The sequence below is a fragment of the Larus michahellis genome, chromosome Z, assembly GCF_964199755.1.
Source record: "Larus michahellis chromosome Z, bLarMic1.1, whole genome shotgun sequence".
Lineage (NCBI taxonomy): Eukaryota > Metazoa > Chordata > Aves > Charadriiformes > Laridae > Larus > Larus michahellis.
The window spans coordinates 13100811-13116642 of NC_133930.1; positions in this window are offsets into that span (position 1 = coordinate 13100811).

A 15832-nucleotide genomic window follows, 5' to 3' on the forward strand; every position below is an offset into this window, starting at 1 on the left:
ACTTACGGACGGACGTCTGTACATCTGTCCGCCCGCTCGGCTGCTGCCCGACCCGCCGAGCGACTCCCCGGGGTCGCGGAGTGAGGGATCCCACGGCACTTTAATTTTTTAAAATATTTTTTTGGGTTGCGTTAGCTGCACTTTACTGCGTATGGGAAGCATTTGACACACCGTCCCCGTGGACTCAGGGGTCGGTGGTCGGCAGGGCTGGGGGTTTTGGGGAAGGGGGGGGTTGCAGCGTCAGCACTGGGGGATGCAGCAGCTGCAGTATACCAGCAGGGCTGCCCGGATCCCATCTCCTCCCCCCGAAAGGTGCCCGTGCTCAGGGACAGCATCCCCCCGTAACCCTATGGGGGGTCCGGCACTGGATCCCAGACCCCTGCCTGTATCCCTCCGGGGTCTTTCAGAGATCCCCATGCCAAGGAGCCCCAGATGTGATTTTATGTCGCTTCCCACTCGCTGTGTCTCAGAGACACAATTTCGTATCCCGAGCAAAGGTTTCCCCAGTGAAGGAGACAAGTCCCATTCTGAGATTATTTTCTGGGGGGAAAAAAAAAGGAAAACAACTTTCTGAATTACCTTGACCTCACTGGTCAGACCATGTTAAATGCATCCCTGATCAGCTCTACTTACTGGCCATAAAGCTGCTATGCTTAAGATTTTGTTAATGTCCACTTAAAATGGACACTCCTGTTCTGGAAAAAAGAATAAAGTCAATGCGAAATGTGCAAAATGTTTTGTGAAAGAGGCTTTGGAATACCTGATGTTTTTTGACAGCAAAATCCTGAAGGATAGCTCTCTGTGGAGTTTTCTGTGCCCCGTAACAGCACGCATCCTCAAACCCAGGGCAGGGCTGCGTGGTTTGATGTTTTATGGTTACTCAGAGAGTGCCAGGTTTGCATTCGAAAGGTGAGTGAGCTGCTCCCGGCTTTACAGAAGGGGTTTGTATAGTTCAGCACAGAGGTCGTTGTCAGGGCAGTCTGTGTAAACTTACTTTTGTTGCTGCCTTCGCTGTGCTGTCTATGAATGGGAACACTGCACTCCTGGGGTGACCATCTGCTCACCTTCAAAATGCCTCGATTAAAAAGAAAAGAGAGCTGGAAACGCTAGTGCAATTACAACTGAGAAGTGGAATAAAGAGAGCAGATAACGTGACGTACAGAAATAGTCGTCAAAAAAAATCTTTTTTTCAGGAGCGTGTATCTCATGGGGATCAGTAAAATAAAGAAGCTTAGAAATTCAAGGATGGGTAGCGTCTCTGAGAAATGTGCCTCTCATGTAGTTTTATTTGATTACTGAATCGAACTTCAGAGTGCTCTTGAAGATTACATAAACATCCACCCTGGTGAAGCTGGTTTTGTATGTTCCTGTACTGTAAGTTATGTCAGGCATTTTTTGTTGTAAATGACTCCATATAACATAGTGGAGATTAAGCAGAATGTTACAATATACAACATGCCAGCCATCTTCACCACAAAGCTTGCAAAAACATTTTCTTAAGACACATTTTGAAATGCTGACCTTTGTAGTCACTGCTTTATGGTGACCCTACAGATGTGTTTACAACACTGAAATCTGGACAGATCTCTCTTGATTCCCTCCTTCCCCCGCCAAAATATCTTTTTCATTTTACGTGTGAGCTCCATACTCTCCTAGCCATCTTATTTGAGATGTGTAAACAGAACGGAAGAGATAGTAAGCCCATAAATCACAGGGCTGCCATCCCTTCACACTGGCTGCGCCTTGTGAGGTAAAGTACTGCTGGGAATGAATACGAGTGGGAGAAGTAGGGCCAGCACAAGGGGAAAAAGAAATAAAAGGCATCTAACCAGCACTGGGTAGCAGTAGTAGCATAGAGACCAATTTTGATGCTTTCAGACAAAGATCTGGCCCGCAGTATGTGGTCCTTACTCGCCCAAGCAATTGCATTCAGCCTTCTGGGAATCACAGTGTCTCTGCGGGCCCAAAGTGTCATGAACATTTCAGTTGTTCCTCTTCACCCAAAGCAGTTTTATAAAGAAGAATCCCAGCCTGTGACTGATTTATTTTTCTCAGCCAGAAAGTTATGCATGAGCATGTACTTGTTAATCCCAATTCAAAATGTCACTTAATCCACTTCATCATTAGTTCACTTACAGTATTTTCCATAGCTATAAATCCAACATTTCTCCACAGACATTATTTTTCTCAGCTACATAAATGCTTTTTTAATTGGAACAAATCCTGCAGTTGTGAATCAGTAGCAGGCAGAATGCCCGCGGACTGCAGGGAGAGCAGGGATTTCAGACTGGCCCTTCAGGACTAAGGTCATTTCAGACACGGGCTATTTTCCCCCCAGGAATAACTCATACACCAATCAAGAATCACTTGACTCGCTCCAGCTAGCATTAGCAACAGTCTGAACAGCCTGCCACAGATTAAGAAAATTCTGCACAGACAGGTTCACTGAAAACATAGTCCCCCCTAGAGGTTGAAAAGATGAAATATTTTAATACCATCTGTACTGCAAATATATCCTGCCATTCAGACTTTCAGGTTCTTCCTTGTTTTTCGAGAAATCTATTCTCGTTTTTTTTATTTCAAGGAATCTATATGATTCTGGAACACACCTAAGGGATTTCTTACTGTGACATGATGTATTTGGGTGTCTCTTTTCGCAATTTGCAGTCTTACCACTGTACACTAATGCTATGTAAAAATGCAATGCAGCTTTTAGGTGAAAATACTTCAGCATGAAAACTCAAGATGAGGAGATCTGATGCTAAAAAAAATAAGTGGGAAGGGGACATATTTACTTGATCTTTTAATTGACACCGGGTTCTGTGTAGATACGTATACAAGAACTACAAAATGACAAAACTACAAACAGAAGTCGTGAGCATACATACGATACATACAGTGATAACACTGTGTGCAACTCATTACTCTTGCTATCTTAACAGCTTCCACTTCACAGCATGGAGTAAGGTAAAGGTGGGCAGGTGGATGTCATTTTTATTTTACAAATGGGGAGAACAGAACTCAGGAAGGCAGACTGTGATGTTCCAGAGGTCTAGGGTGATCTCGAGATCATCCCTCCACTACACTGCCTATCTTCACTGCCCCTGCTAAAATCATGGCTTGATGGTCCTCAACAGTCACACAGTGCTACACCTACCCATTCTTTCCCACCAATACCGAAAGGTGAGCTGAGATGCAGCCCTACAAGTGACGTGCTCTTCAATTACGTAAAAGCAGGTGCTAGGATGAAAAAGACTGACACCCCCTCCGCCCCAATTCATCGCAGATTCTGCTGATGTTCCCAGGGAGTATTTCAAAAGCACTTACTCTTTTGAAACATATAAATTATGGGGCTAAAACCCAACATGATATATATTTATATAACCCAATGTAACCCAGTCAGTACTTGCTGCATTTCTTCACATCTACAGGGTAATATTGAATGTGAGGTAACAGGGTGAAAGACAACAAATTACAGAATCTTTGCAGAGACAAGACATTCAAGGCAAAATGCAGGAGAGCTGCCATGGCTTACAGAAAAATACTGCTCTCACAGTTGTCTTAGGAGGCCCCAGTCTGGTGTAAGAAGAATTATGACAGATATGCATGCTAGGGACATACCCTGATTTATCAAAATTAGATTACTGACAACTGGTATGAGTTACAGGAACTTCAGGAGGGCCCAAATTAATACCTTGGGACGATACAAATCACAGTCAGCAAGTGTGTCTTCTAACAGTCTTATTTCTGCGCCCCATATAGTTATAGCAAAGGAACTGGATCCATACCTTCATTTCCATCAGAAGACTTTGGAGACGCCCTGAAGCACTGCCCTTCACTGCATGCAGGAACAACATTAACGACCTTAAACCAGAGATGTCTCATTAGTTGTTCCATGATACACTTTCAGCCACCTCACTCCTTCTTCCCTTCCTTTTCAGGTCAATCCATCTGGCATTATAGCAGACATAAAACAGTTTTGACATGTTTTATGTAAGAAAAAGCTGAAGATAGGCAATAGATTTGCTTGTGATGTTGTGAGAATAGCCCTATTTTACAGTAGCAGCCCATAAAGACAGCACGTTGGAATTACATTCCATGTTTCTTTTCCAATGAATGCCCTAGTCTGTGTGAACAATAACTGTCCATCTTAGTAATGAATGTGTCTAAATGTATGATATGTTGCCAAGGAAATACAGAATCATTCAGATTCATGTTAATTTTAAAATATGAAGAAATAGTTTTTCATTTCTATGATGCCACTAAAATTGGCCTGAATTGTATATAGCATTTTTCAGTTTCTAATAGTTCATCACCCATCTCAGTTATCCTCTGATAACTGCAGGAAGAAACACTGCAAGTTCTACGAGGGACAGGCAAAATCATCTTTTGAGTGTTTTGAAATAAGAAAAGTGTGCACAAGATTATATTTCTGTTGGAAGTTAATCTCTTCAGTAATCCTACCACTTCCAAATTGAAGTAGTTGCTTTAGGGATTATTACAAAGCACATTTTTCTTTCTCTCCCTATGACTAGTATTAATGAAAAATAATTGCCTGTACTTCTGCAGTCAAGGCATGTACGCAGCTGCAACAGTAACTTTGCCACACCTATGCTTTCATTTCCAAGTTGAAAGAAAGCTAAAAAAGACATGACTACGGAAAAGGTGCGTAGTTTTCAACAAACAGCAATAAGAATCTATCTTAGCTATTGTAGTGTTGTTAGGTCTACCTATGCTAGCCTGCTTGATACTGCCCTTTATGTAATGGCATTACATACAGCCATTGTATATAAACTGACACTGTTTTCAGTTGCCTATCATTTTAGTTGAACATTAACAGTTTGGGTTCAAGTTTTCAGGATGTATATCTACCATGACGTTTTTTTCTTGTTCTTACTCTAAATTTAGCTGGAAAAGCTTATCATTCCTCAAGAGAGTAAGGAAATATTTATTGCCTTACATCTATAAAAAACTCTGGCAACTTCATTTTGACTTTGGCCCTTCACTTTCGGGGGATGGGGGTCAGGGGGAAGGAAGCTTGTGGGTGAGGGACAGGGACACGAAAATGTGTTTGCGTTTAACCAGGTGTGAATTCTAAGGTTAGAAAGATGTTCCTACAAGCAGCAAAAAGTTAACAGCGTAAATACATGGTTTCACCTCCCCTACATGCACACCATCCCCTTGCAACCTGCTTATCACATTGCACCTGCACTGCCCATCCCCAGCAACTGAGCTTTATCCCCATGCCAACCCTGTACCCAACTGGTGACCCAACGGCATGTGCACTGCACCATGGGGATGAACACACTTGCCCTCAGCCAGGACTTGGAGGGACCTCAGCTGCTCCAGACTGCTGAATGAGGGTACCAGAAATAACACCGGGAAGCCTCATTGTTTTTTGTTGTATTGCCCAGGGCAAAGCTGGACTGATTCCTCTGCCTCCTCCAGAGACATCGCGGCACTGGCAACTCTCCAGGGACTGCTGGGCACAAAAATTCCTATCTGTGTCCTACCACAGATTTCCCAAAGCACTTCACATGCTTCACAGAAAGAACACACCCCGGGTAACAGGAACCAGGAACCAATCCTCACATTTTATATTTAGTTTGGACAACATTCAGTTTGGACCAATTTTCTAAATCATTCTGATTAATAATAAGATAGTATTCTATATTTGCTTGGTATTTTAATTACAAAACTGTGCTAGGGAGAATTTAGTCTTCTTTTTTTTGTATAGATGTGCATCTACAGAACCCAATCTCAGACTGTAGCCTCTGAAATAACACTGGCAGCAAGCAGCAGAATAAGTAAATTTGTAAGAGTTCAAAGGCCTAGCAGGAATCATGGACTCATTTGTTAACGTGGCCTTATTAAAAAGAACCAGCTGAGCATCAGTTGCCAGCATCGGCTTTGAAGGTCATTAGCTGTCAATAAAAGCCAACACAAAAGAGGAAATTTGAAATGACTGATCAGGCTAAGCATAACCCAGGTCACAAGTGGAAATAAGAGATTTAGGCCTCAAGGGCAATGGCATTACTCATAAATCCACAAATGAAAAAGTGCACTGATTGTATAGCACAGTTATTGATGTGGTGCTGGTGTCATTTCTGTACCACATACAAACAACAGCCAGTGCTCCTGTGGGTTTATTGCAAATCTGTGAATACTACAATGCTCTACTGTGAAATTTGTTTTGGAGTGGTGTTGAAAACTGTTAACAGAGGCTGTAATATAGAGATCTTAATTTTGAGCCAGTCCCAGGTGTTGGTCAATTGAGTTTAAGTTTTTTTCTTTATTTATATGGGAATTACTTGTAAAATTCTTAAGTGTAATTGAAGTATAAATTCAACCACCAACAAAGTTCAGGATTTTGATTTGCTTTATCTCTTGAAAATATTTAATGTGCTACTGCCATTGGAAAGCTATGCCTGATCAAGTGATTTGTGATCAACTGAACTTCAAGAAAAAAGGAACAGAATTCCCCAAAAAGGTCGAAAAAAAACAAAAGATTTTTCTCAAAAGGTCGAAAAACAAAACAGTCAAGTTCCACCTCTTTGCAGCAAGACTAAAATTACCAAAAAAAAGGCTGAAGAATGTGGATTTTTCCCATGAAATTCTTTGCAAAAGGAAGTCCTTGCTTTTGAGTCTACAGACTAAACCTGTGCCTGAAACTTTGAGAGCAATGATGAAATGTGAGGAATTGTTGCATTATACTTCAGATGAAACCTTGTCTAGCTCCTATTGCTAGGTGAAAAAAAAAACCCTGTTTTATCTTTTGCTCTAAAAGTCCCTGAACAACAGCAAAATGCCGGGCACAGCAGGGCTTACATTGTCATTCTGTAAAAAAAAGGGACCAATATCCTGAACAACTGGAAGCAGGTGCCTCCAGTAAACAACGTGTATCTCCACAGAAATGAGAGGCCAGTTCACCAGACTCCACTGACTTGATCTGAACTCTATAAGGTTACTCCTCGGAAATGTTGGGTTTTCACAGGGTGAAAATTATCTTTCCTTGCTCTTCCATAAATCGTAAAGACTAAACTTCTTGTCATGGCTGTTCAAGGAGGAATAATACTTCTTGCCCGCCACCTGCCACCACAGACAACATACAACATGGGCAAAATGCAGCTTTATGCACAGCAACAGTTATTTATATTAGTGATTAGTCTCTTACAGCACATGCATGGTTCCACTGAAGCCTAGGGAACGACATACTGATCATTAGTTGACAACAAAACCTTCATGAGAACTTTTATTTCTAAGAAGAAAGATGTTTTTGTATTTATTTTCAATTTGAACAAAGTACCCTCACACATCTTCTGTTTTTCCAAGTACTTTCAGAGATGACAGAAATATTTAGAAAGCAATTATTGCATTCTTTTTAAAAGTGTAACCTTATAAAGTACCCTTGACTCATATTGCCTCTCTCCAAAATGCACCTTCCTCTTCTGCCTAGGCTACACTGGAAAAGATTCACTTTCTTTAGGCAACCAATTTCGATATTTATAGGTAATATCTGGGTTTAGGGTTTAGATAATATCTGAGGTATACAACAGACCCTTTATGCTAACTGCACTAAATTAGGATAAATCATCTTGGTTTGGATCAAAGTGATGCTGTTATTTTTGCTTTTGTTTTCATTTCCTTGTCTTAGAAGAACACCTGCAAAATTTTCCTCTGGGATTTTGCTAATGTAAATACTTGGCACTCTTTCCTGGGCTCAGTTCAGCCTTGAATGGTCACCGCTGAAGTGCACAGGACAATGGCCACAGGACAATTTCTCCTCATGCGTATTTGTCTCCACCAAAGAACCACATCATAGTTTGAGATAAGTAGTAAGCACTGAAATACAAACCTCTGTTGGGCCTTACCAACACCGTAGCAATTCTATCCAGAGGACTTAAAAAGCTTTGGAGAGCAAAGATCATTTCTGCTTGAGATTTAGTAACTCTACAGTAGGTACTCATATTCCTTGCAAAAGAAGTGTTAGAAATTTGTCATGGTGTCCTGCAAAAACAGAGTTTGGATCAGACAGATCCACTGCCAAGCAAAGGGTTGGATTGCTGTTATGTGTAATCTCAAGACAGGAACTACCCTGATGTGCTACTTTCACATGTATTTCCATATAAATGGAAGAGAAATCTCATGACATAAAGAAACCAGATATCTACACTTTGTCTGGATATTCACCACTACAGGCAGCACCCATTTACATAGTAATATTAGCCCAGGAACTGATTAATCTTTAAGAATATTCCAAGGGAAAATGTGGATTATTTTTTAAGATAGATCAGTACATTGATATAGTTTCCAGTTGTGTTGGTATGGCAGAGCGAGAGATCTGAACAGAGAGAAGCAAGCTGCCAGAGACAGGAGGCAGGAAACCCTTAGAGATGCCATTAGCACTGAGGTCTCCCTATGTCTTTTTTTTTCTACATGTCAATTAATGAATAAATTATGGGGGAAAAGGGGGGGGGCAATTTTTAATACTATTGACAGATCTTGTTCGGGTGACTTGATTTTTCTTTTTCTTGATTTTGGGATATTGTGTTACAAGCTCTTGAGCGATCATTGGCTTTTGAGGGAAAGAGAGAAACACTTTAAAGTCTTTTTAGGAAACACTGAGTTGAAAAGGTCTCCAAGTTCATCACACCTCTCGCTCTGCTATTAGCAGCAGTCATATGGTCCTCCATACAAAAAATGCACCCAAAGAATGCCTTTTATGGATGGATCCAGCTCTATTTTAAAACTTGTTCTTGTTTTGACCAGCTAGCCCCTCTTTTGGACAGGATTTCTGTAGTACAGTGCTCTGACTCCTAGGGACTGTCTGTAACTTCAGTTCATATGAAAGTGAAAAAGAAACCAGGTCCTTTTTCCCTCTTCAGCTGAAAAGCACCCACTTAACTGTTGGTAAATATACTGTATACAATTTTATCAAATGTCATTCCAGATACAGTAAGAAGTAATGTCATTTCATCTATCTCTACATGGGAGGAGGTGGGGTTTCCATAAACTTTCAAGAGATTAATGCAGGAAAACCATATCAAGTCAGGCTAAAAACGGCTTCATTTTGTCTACCCCCTGTTATCAGTAGCACAACGTAGTGAAACATTTGTATTCTAGTTCCCACCCAGGCTGGCAGCCTGGAGAGCTGCAGCTATGCAGGTAAGATTGTCCTTGTGCTACTTTCAGCCGTGATGTGAGGCTCAGATGAAGGACTGATTTACAAGCTATCAAGATCTAGGCCCATCAGGTCATCATGCAGTTGGGCACCGTGTGTCAGAGCCCCACCTGACAGATTAAAATTGTTTGCATAATCCCCACAGAAGCCTTCAGAACTCAATTCAGAAATCTGCCCGAGATGTAGATATTATTGCTACCCATGCATAAAAGTATGGAATAAAATAGCTGCTGTTACAAGAAGTACAGCTTTCTATTAAAACAACAGTTAGTGGCTTAAAATACTAAATTAAAATATTTAATTAAAAATAAAAATATGTTCTTCAGGAGTTCTGTCATTCTCAGTTTATTAAAGCCCTAATGCAATAAAAAATTAACACATGGATTTGGGGGAATACACATTTTTCATTTGTCATCACATCACGGGAAGGGGAACAAATGAGATTTCCAACAGAGAAGGACAAAGGCCCCAGGAACAGATGGGTGGATGGAGGAAGACACGGTAGAGTAATGAAAACAGCACAGAGCAAAAAGTGGGACAGCAGTAGTCAACAAAGTGTTATACACCAAAGCAAGTCAAAACAGGAGCTCTTACACTTAATGAAGAACCGGCCATTTCATGCATTAGGTTAATGTCACAATTTGACTGAGCTGGGTAAGAAGTCAGCAAACAAAATGGACAGAGGTTCACAGGTTCTAGTTGCTGCTGGAAGGCAGGAACGCGGCAGGGCAGAGCAGATCACTTCTTCAAGCTGCCAGAAGCAGAGGAAGAGGAAATGGAGGTGTCCTTGTCCCCTCTGCAAAGACAGAGCGGACAGTTTTGGAAGTGTGGTTTCCTTTGCGCACTGACAACAGAGACCTCTAGGAACAGACGTCTTCTTTTTGTGTGCAGTTTACCATGTATTTCCTAAGAGCCTACTTGTTCTTCCATTTAGTTGTGTATTTTGCTTTTGCTGACAGCATGAGTATGTCAGCATATGACATACACACACACAAAATTACTCCTTGAAAACGTTTAACTCATTCCCCTGTATGTACACTTGCAGACTAAGGTCAAAAGGACAGAAACATTCCTTATACTTGTAAAAAAACACAACCCTCTTCCATGTCTTTTGCTGCCAAAGCAGACAGAAAGAGCAAACATATGCAACTGTGGAAATGTTAGCAGGAATTAGATCTCTTTCTGAAGAAGTAAGCAGTTTTACACTTCTTTTTTCCTCTTAAATTTTCCCAGCAGTTTTCACATTAGAAAAGAAGGACAGAATATATCAGGTTTTATTTCTTCTTTCTTCAGCTTTAATTGTTACACCATTCTTTTTTAAATACCAGACGGATCTTTTTAGGAAGATGAGTTTGGCCAACTTTGTTCTCTCAAAGGCAGCCAGGAGCTGGTCTGATGTAGGACAGAGCAGAGCAAGATCCCAATGTAATTTGTAGCTGAAGTGGGACTGCTCTGGTTTTTGTGTACGACTGTTCTTTCCAAAAACAACGGGACTGCTGTGACTCAAAAGAAAAAAGCGCAAAAAAGAATGGCTTCAGGTCACATCCATTCTGGCAGCAGCAGATCTGAAAGAAGGGTCTTTGGGGACTGGTCTCCATCCCCTAGCCAGCTGGCTGGCTTGGGTTCTGCTGCCAGACTTTACCGTCCCTCCAGATGTGCCAGGACACCTGCACGTGTGATTGCTATTTATCCCTGATCTGTCATTATGATTTGAGTGTAAAAGGTGTTTCTACTAAACTAGGCCTTTTGACAGAACCAGGCTAGGGGGCAGCTCCACGTGAAGTAACTCCAAGAGACTGGAGGGGGTGTTAATTTCTGGCGTAGTGGAGAAAACAGCTCCAGGTGAGCTGCAGTAACAAATTTGGTATTCCAAAGCAGCTGCAGCGAAAATAGTATATTTGGCTCAGGTGATATGGAGAATAAAATAAACATGTATATAAACAATATATATTTTTTTTTACTATTTTTCCTTCTTCTCTCATGGTTTACCCTTGGTGCCAACATTAAACTACACCTTTGTTTAAAAAGCTGCTTGATCCTGTGATGTTTGTGAAAGAAAAGCTTTACGTACAGAGCCTAGCCGCACAGGCTGCGTTAAGTATGTGCTGCGTATGATTAACGTTGCAGTGCTTTCTAGGTATGGGAGAATCGCGTGAAGACAGAGCAGAATTGTGACAAAAAAGCCGGCAGACATTAGAGAGTCATGAGAGCAATGAGAGGTGCAGCTAGCCGTGACAATAATCACTCTATTGAAACAAAAAGGTCTGTACTAGTATAGGCTGCACTAGTTTACTGAACACTTGAGTGATTAGGTGAAACTGGCATACATGTTTGAAAAAAATATACTTAGCAAGCAACTATCAGCCAGCCTGTGTTAAACCAGAAGGACATATCAAGCTGATTCTATCTTGTGTTTGGTTCTTGTCTAAAAAGTCATTAGGTGTATGAAGGAGGAAAGAGTACATGTTAAAAGTCTGTGTGCATGCCCAGATGAAAGAGGGCTGACAAAGACCTCAAAATTGTTGATGATCATAACAAACTGGAGAGGTAGTTTGAAGTCAAACAATCAATTTAATAATGTTCAGTGCTTTGCCATTCAGGAAAGTATATAGGAAAGCAGAATACAGCACAGAACAGCTCTGCAGAAAAGGTTCTGCTTTGCCCTAAACAAGCCACAAACTGAAGGCGAGCGAGCAATACGGCGCAGTTACATTAGCAGAAATGTTGTATGTCAGGTCTGAGCAACAGTCCTCTCCACTCTGCAGGATATTCCTCTCTATACTTTGAGCATTATTGTTTTGAGAGAAATGCAGACAAACTGGAGAGTTCAGAAGGGAAGGACAAGAGTCTGGAAACATGTCCCCCTGAGACAGGTTCAAAAGTTAAGTTTGCTTAGTCTAGAAAAGAGAAGACTGAAAAGGGATGTTGTGGTCCCTCCATATGGAGCAGATGTTTTAATGATACCGATCAGCTGTTTTTGCTGTTCCATGCTTTGCGAAGGTGTCCCCTATCCCATTCTTCCAGGTAAACTGTGAATTAATAAAACTTTGTTTCTCCCCTTGGAATATCTTTTTCCTCTGATCAGCATCTAACAATGGAGTCCCTCAGGAATCCATCTTCTGGCAGCTACTGCTAACTAAGGAGAGTTTTCTGTCCTCTATCCCTGCAGTTATAAAACCTTGAAATGATTTAGCAGTTTAGCATTATTTTTAGTAAGATTCCAAATACTTCTAAGGGAAAAGGACACAAAGAAAAAAACACTTTATATAACTTGTCACAAGTGGTTTGACAAAATTCACAGTTAAGATGTCCTTGTTTTCATCAGCTTTCATGTGTTTCTTTATCTGAAGCAATGTTACTGGATTGTGTCCATGAAACATCATTAAAAAGGGATGTTAATGAGACGATCACCAGAACATTTGAGTCATGGCTAAATAGAGACACTGAGCACATACTTTGCAAATAAAATTTCACTGGAAATGTGTGAAATTAAGTCATAACTGCAATGAAAAATATGGTCAAAGGAAACAAAACCCTAGAATGCAACATCTGCTTTCCCTGTGTAATCTGCCATTTCCCCAAAAAATTGCCTGACAGAGCACTTGCAGGAGAAGCTAATGCAAGAATTTTTTTTGTCCTTTGCTATTTGGAGATCATTTCCAGTGATGTGAGGTGTGATGGAGATTGCTTGGAGTAAGAAATTGAATTCAGAAAATCAGTGGTTATGGACTGCACCAAATTAATGACTCGGAAATGCATTTCTTGCTTCCAATCACATTATGTAGGAAATTCCTCTATGTGTCACATTGTGCCATGGTGTGGAGGACTCTGCTCACAGAGAGGATGAAGGAACAGTTTGGTCTCCGTAACGTGCAAATCACTGCTTTTTCTGGCAACAGCATCCGGAAGGATGTCTGATCGGCTAATTATTTTTTCTGCTAATTATTTTTTAAATTTCATAAATTATTAAATTTAACTTTTCATTGTATAGATGTTATGTAAAAATATCTGTGGTCTGCTGTTACAAGCACAGAAAAGACTATTATCAGGGAAAAAATATCAGTGATAGGGATATATATAGGGAAAAAGCCGTTCAGAAACTGGAATTTCATTATTACAAAAATATCTGAAATAAACCACACTCTCAGACTTTAAATTCTGAAAGACGCACTAAAATGAAGCATAATAGTTTTTTGTTAGGGAAAAAAACTTACCAAAAAAGTATTTTGGATTCTGGAAAATTCCCTATATGGGCAAAAAAGTTTTATGTAATAGAATAGCTTGGTGATGTTCAGTTATAGTAAAAGTTAGTTTAAATTTAGGTACAAAACCCAAGGGTATGTCCAAGAGCCAGAAGTTCAGGAAAAATGTTGTATCAATTGGATTTTTAGCATTAGTTCATTGTAATGGTTTAAGTTGTGATTCAGGACAGTTAAGGACATATGATTTTAATTTCTTCAGTTTATCACCCCTCCTCCTCAGTATATGAAACTGCTAACATTTTATTTGCCTTTTTAAATGACTGCTGCCTCACTGTTTTATCTTCCATGAGGAAATGGAAGGCAGGAGCTCTATATCGCTATCTCACAGCCCACTCCTAAGACTGAGAGTGGAGACCAGAGTGGGAGTCACAGATCTGCACAACTGCAGACAGCACATCTTTTTCTGAGACCAGTAGCCAAAAAAAGACTTTAAATTAAAAACATGCAATGTGCTGTAATACTGGGGGTGGGGGTGTGCAGTTTATCCTGAAGGAATCTTAAAGTATCTAGATACGTCACTTGGGTTAATAATGCCCCCCAAAGATGACACATATGAGCTCTATGAAAAGAACACAGGAAAGATCTGAGTTTAATTGAATGTATGCACACCTACTACTTTTCACGATGTGAGATAACAAAATATTGTTGACTCAGCTACACGTATGCTACAACTTATTATGCAAGTGAAGTAGGGGTAAATCTGAGATGCAGAGGAAAGACATAAGTTAATGGTATGTTTTTTGTGAAGAAGCAGAAAGCCAAATCTGATTCTATTAGTGAACAAAGCAGGGAAAAAAATATCACCCAGCATCTCACTTCCTTAAAAGGCCCAAGGGTTCCTAGTAGGAGTCTAATGCTAGTCTGATTTCAAAGAGTGAACCCTGGTTTTAAGTTTCACCTAGAATATCTAACCTGTGATCCCAGTATCTGTAACTATCAGAACTGAAACTGGGTATCTCCTACATTTGACCAAATACAACCTTATTGTGTTTTACTCAAAAAACCTGCCTGGTAGTAGAGAGCAAACTGAACCTGAGTAATTTGAATGCATTATCTCCACAGTTGCATGTATGAAGGAATGGTGGCAAGAGGGGCAAGTGAAGAGGACCTGCACCCTGGGACACAGGTGGGACATGGCCATCACTGCGCAGTGTGCTTCTAATCTTGAGAAGGTCAGTGGGATTTATGCAGTTAGTAAGGTTTTTCTCCCTAGCAAGCACAAGCATGCATCTCTTCTGGAAGCAGAAAAGTGCCCAGTAGGTATGGAAAAACCCTTGTCACCATGAAGACTACTGGACTACACACTGTACAGGCTGTACATGAAGCTGTCATGGATATAGAAACAAAAGAAAACTGGTTTCCTTCTTTGCATGAAATATCAGTTATTTTCTTATCCTCAGATAACTATTTTCTTTCAATAATATGGCCACAAAAGTTGAAAAAATATCAAAAAGCCAAGGCTTAAATTCAGTTTTCCTAGCATGTTCCTGCTTGAATCAGGGCTTCATTTATTTTCACAGGTATTTTAATTTAATGTCATTTTCTGTATTTTTTTATTTAACTTCGCGTGTTGTTAAATTTCTGAATCTGCACTTCTAAACTTGCTATGCCGGACTTCTAAAAAGTCTACTGTTTTGTTTTACCAGACCAGCTGAAATTAACACAGCAGAAAATGGCACAAAAAGATTTCAATTCCAAAGCTGATGTTCCCATATTTGCATGATTTTGTAATAGAAGCTGATAGCTCTTCACTTGATGTGGGCTTATGGAAATCCACTAGGCCTTTAATTCAAAAGATGCATTTTGAAACCTGCATGTACATGAGTGGCTTTCCTCCAACTAATTTTCAAACTAGGTGGGAGTTCGCAAAGTTAGCAAATACTCTACTGGGAATAGAGTTGATGTAGTGTACCCCAAATATAAACATACCCAGATACTTTATTGAGTGTCTTCCCCTTCCCCAGTTCCTTGTATGTTCACTTAGTTTTGTTTCTCACCCTTTTTCACTCTCTTCTCCTTTTAAAAATTCTCGTTAGCTTTTTTTTAAAGATTTTCCTTTCTGAAATTTTGATTCATTTTAAAAAATTTTTATTTTCTTTTTGATTTCATTTTGAGTTTTAGTTTTCCTACATGAAATATAAGCCAATATGACATTGCAGTTCCAACCAAACTTTCCAACCACATTTTTTCCAACAAACTTCAAATGAAGCAGAAAATCCATTCATTCACTCGGTGACAATCATTAAAGCACACTGAAATCAATTTCATCTGGCTTAAGAGTCCGGTTGAGTTCAGTTACACATTTTTAACTGCGCTGCTTAAGAGTGAAGCCAGTAAAACAGTCATTTAGTTTTGTATTTTATGCCATAAATCCTGTTTGCCATAAATC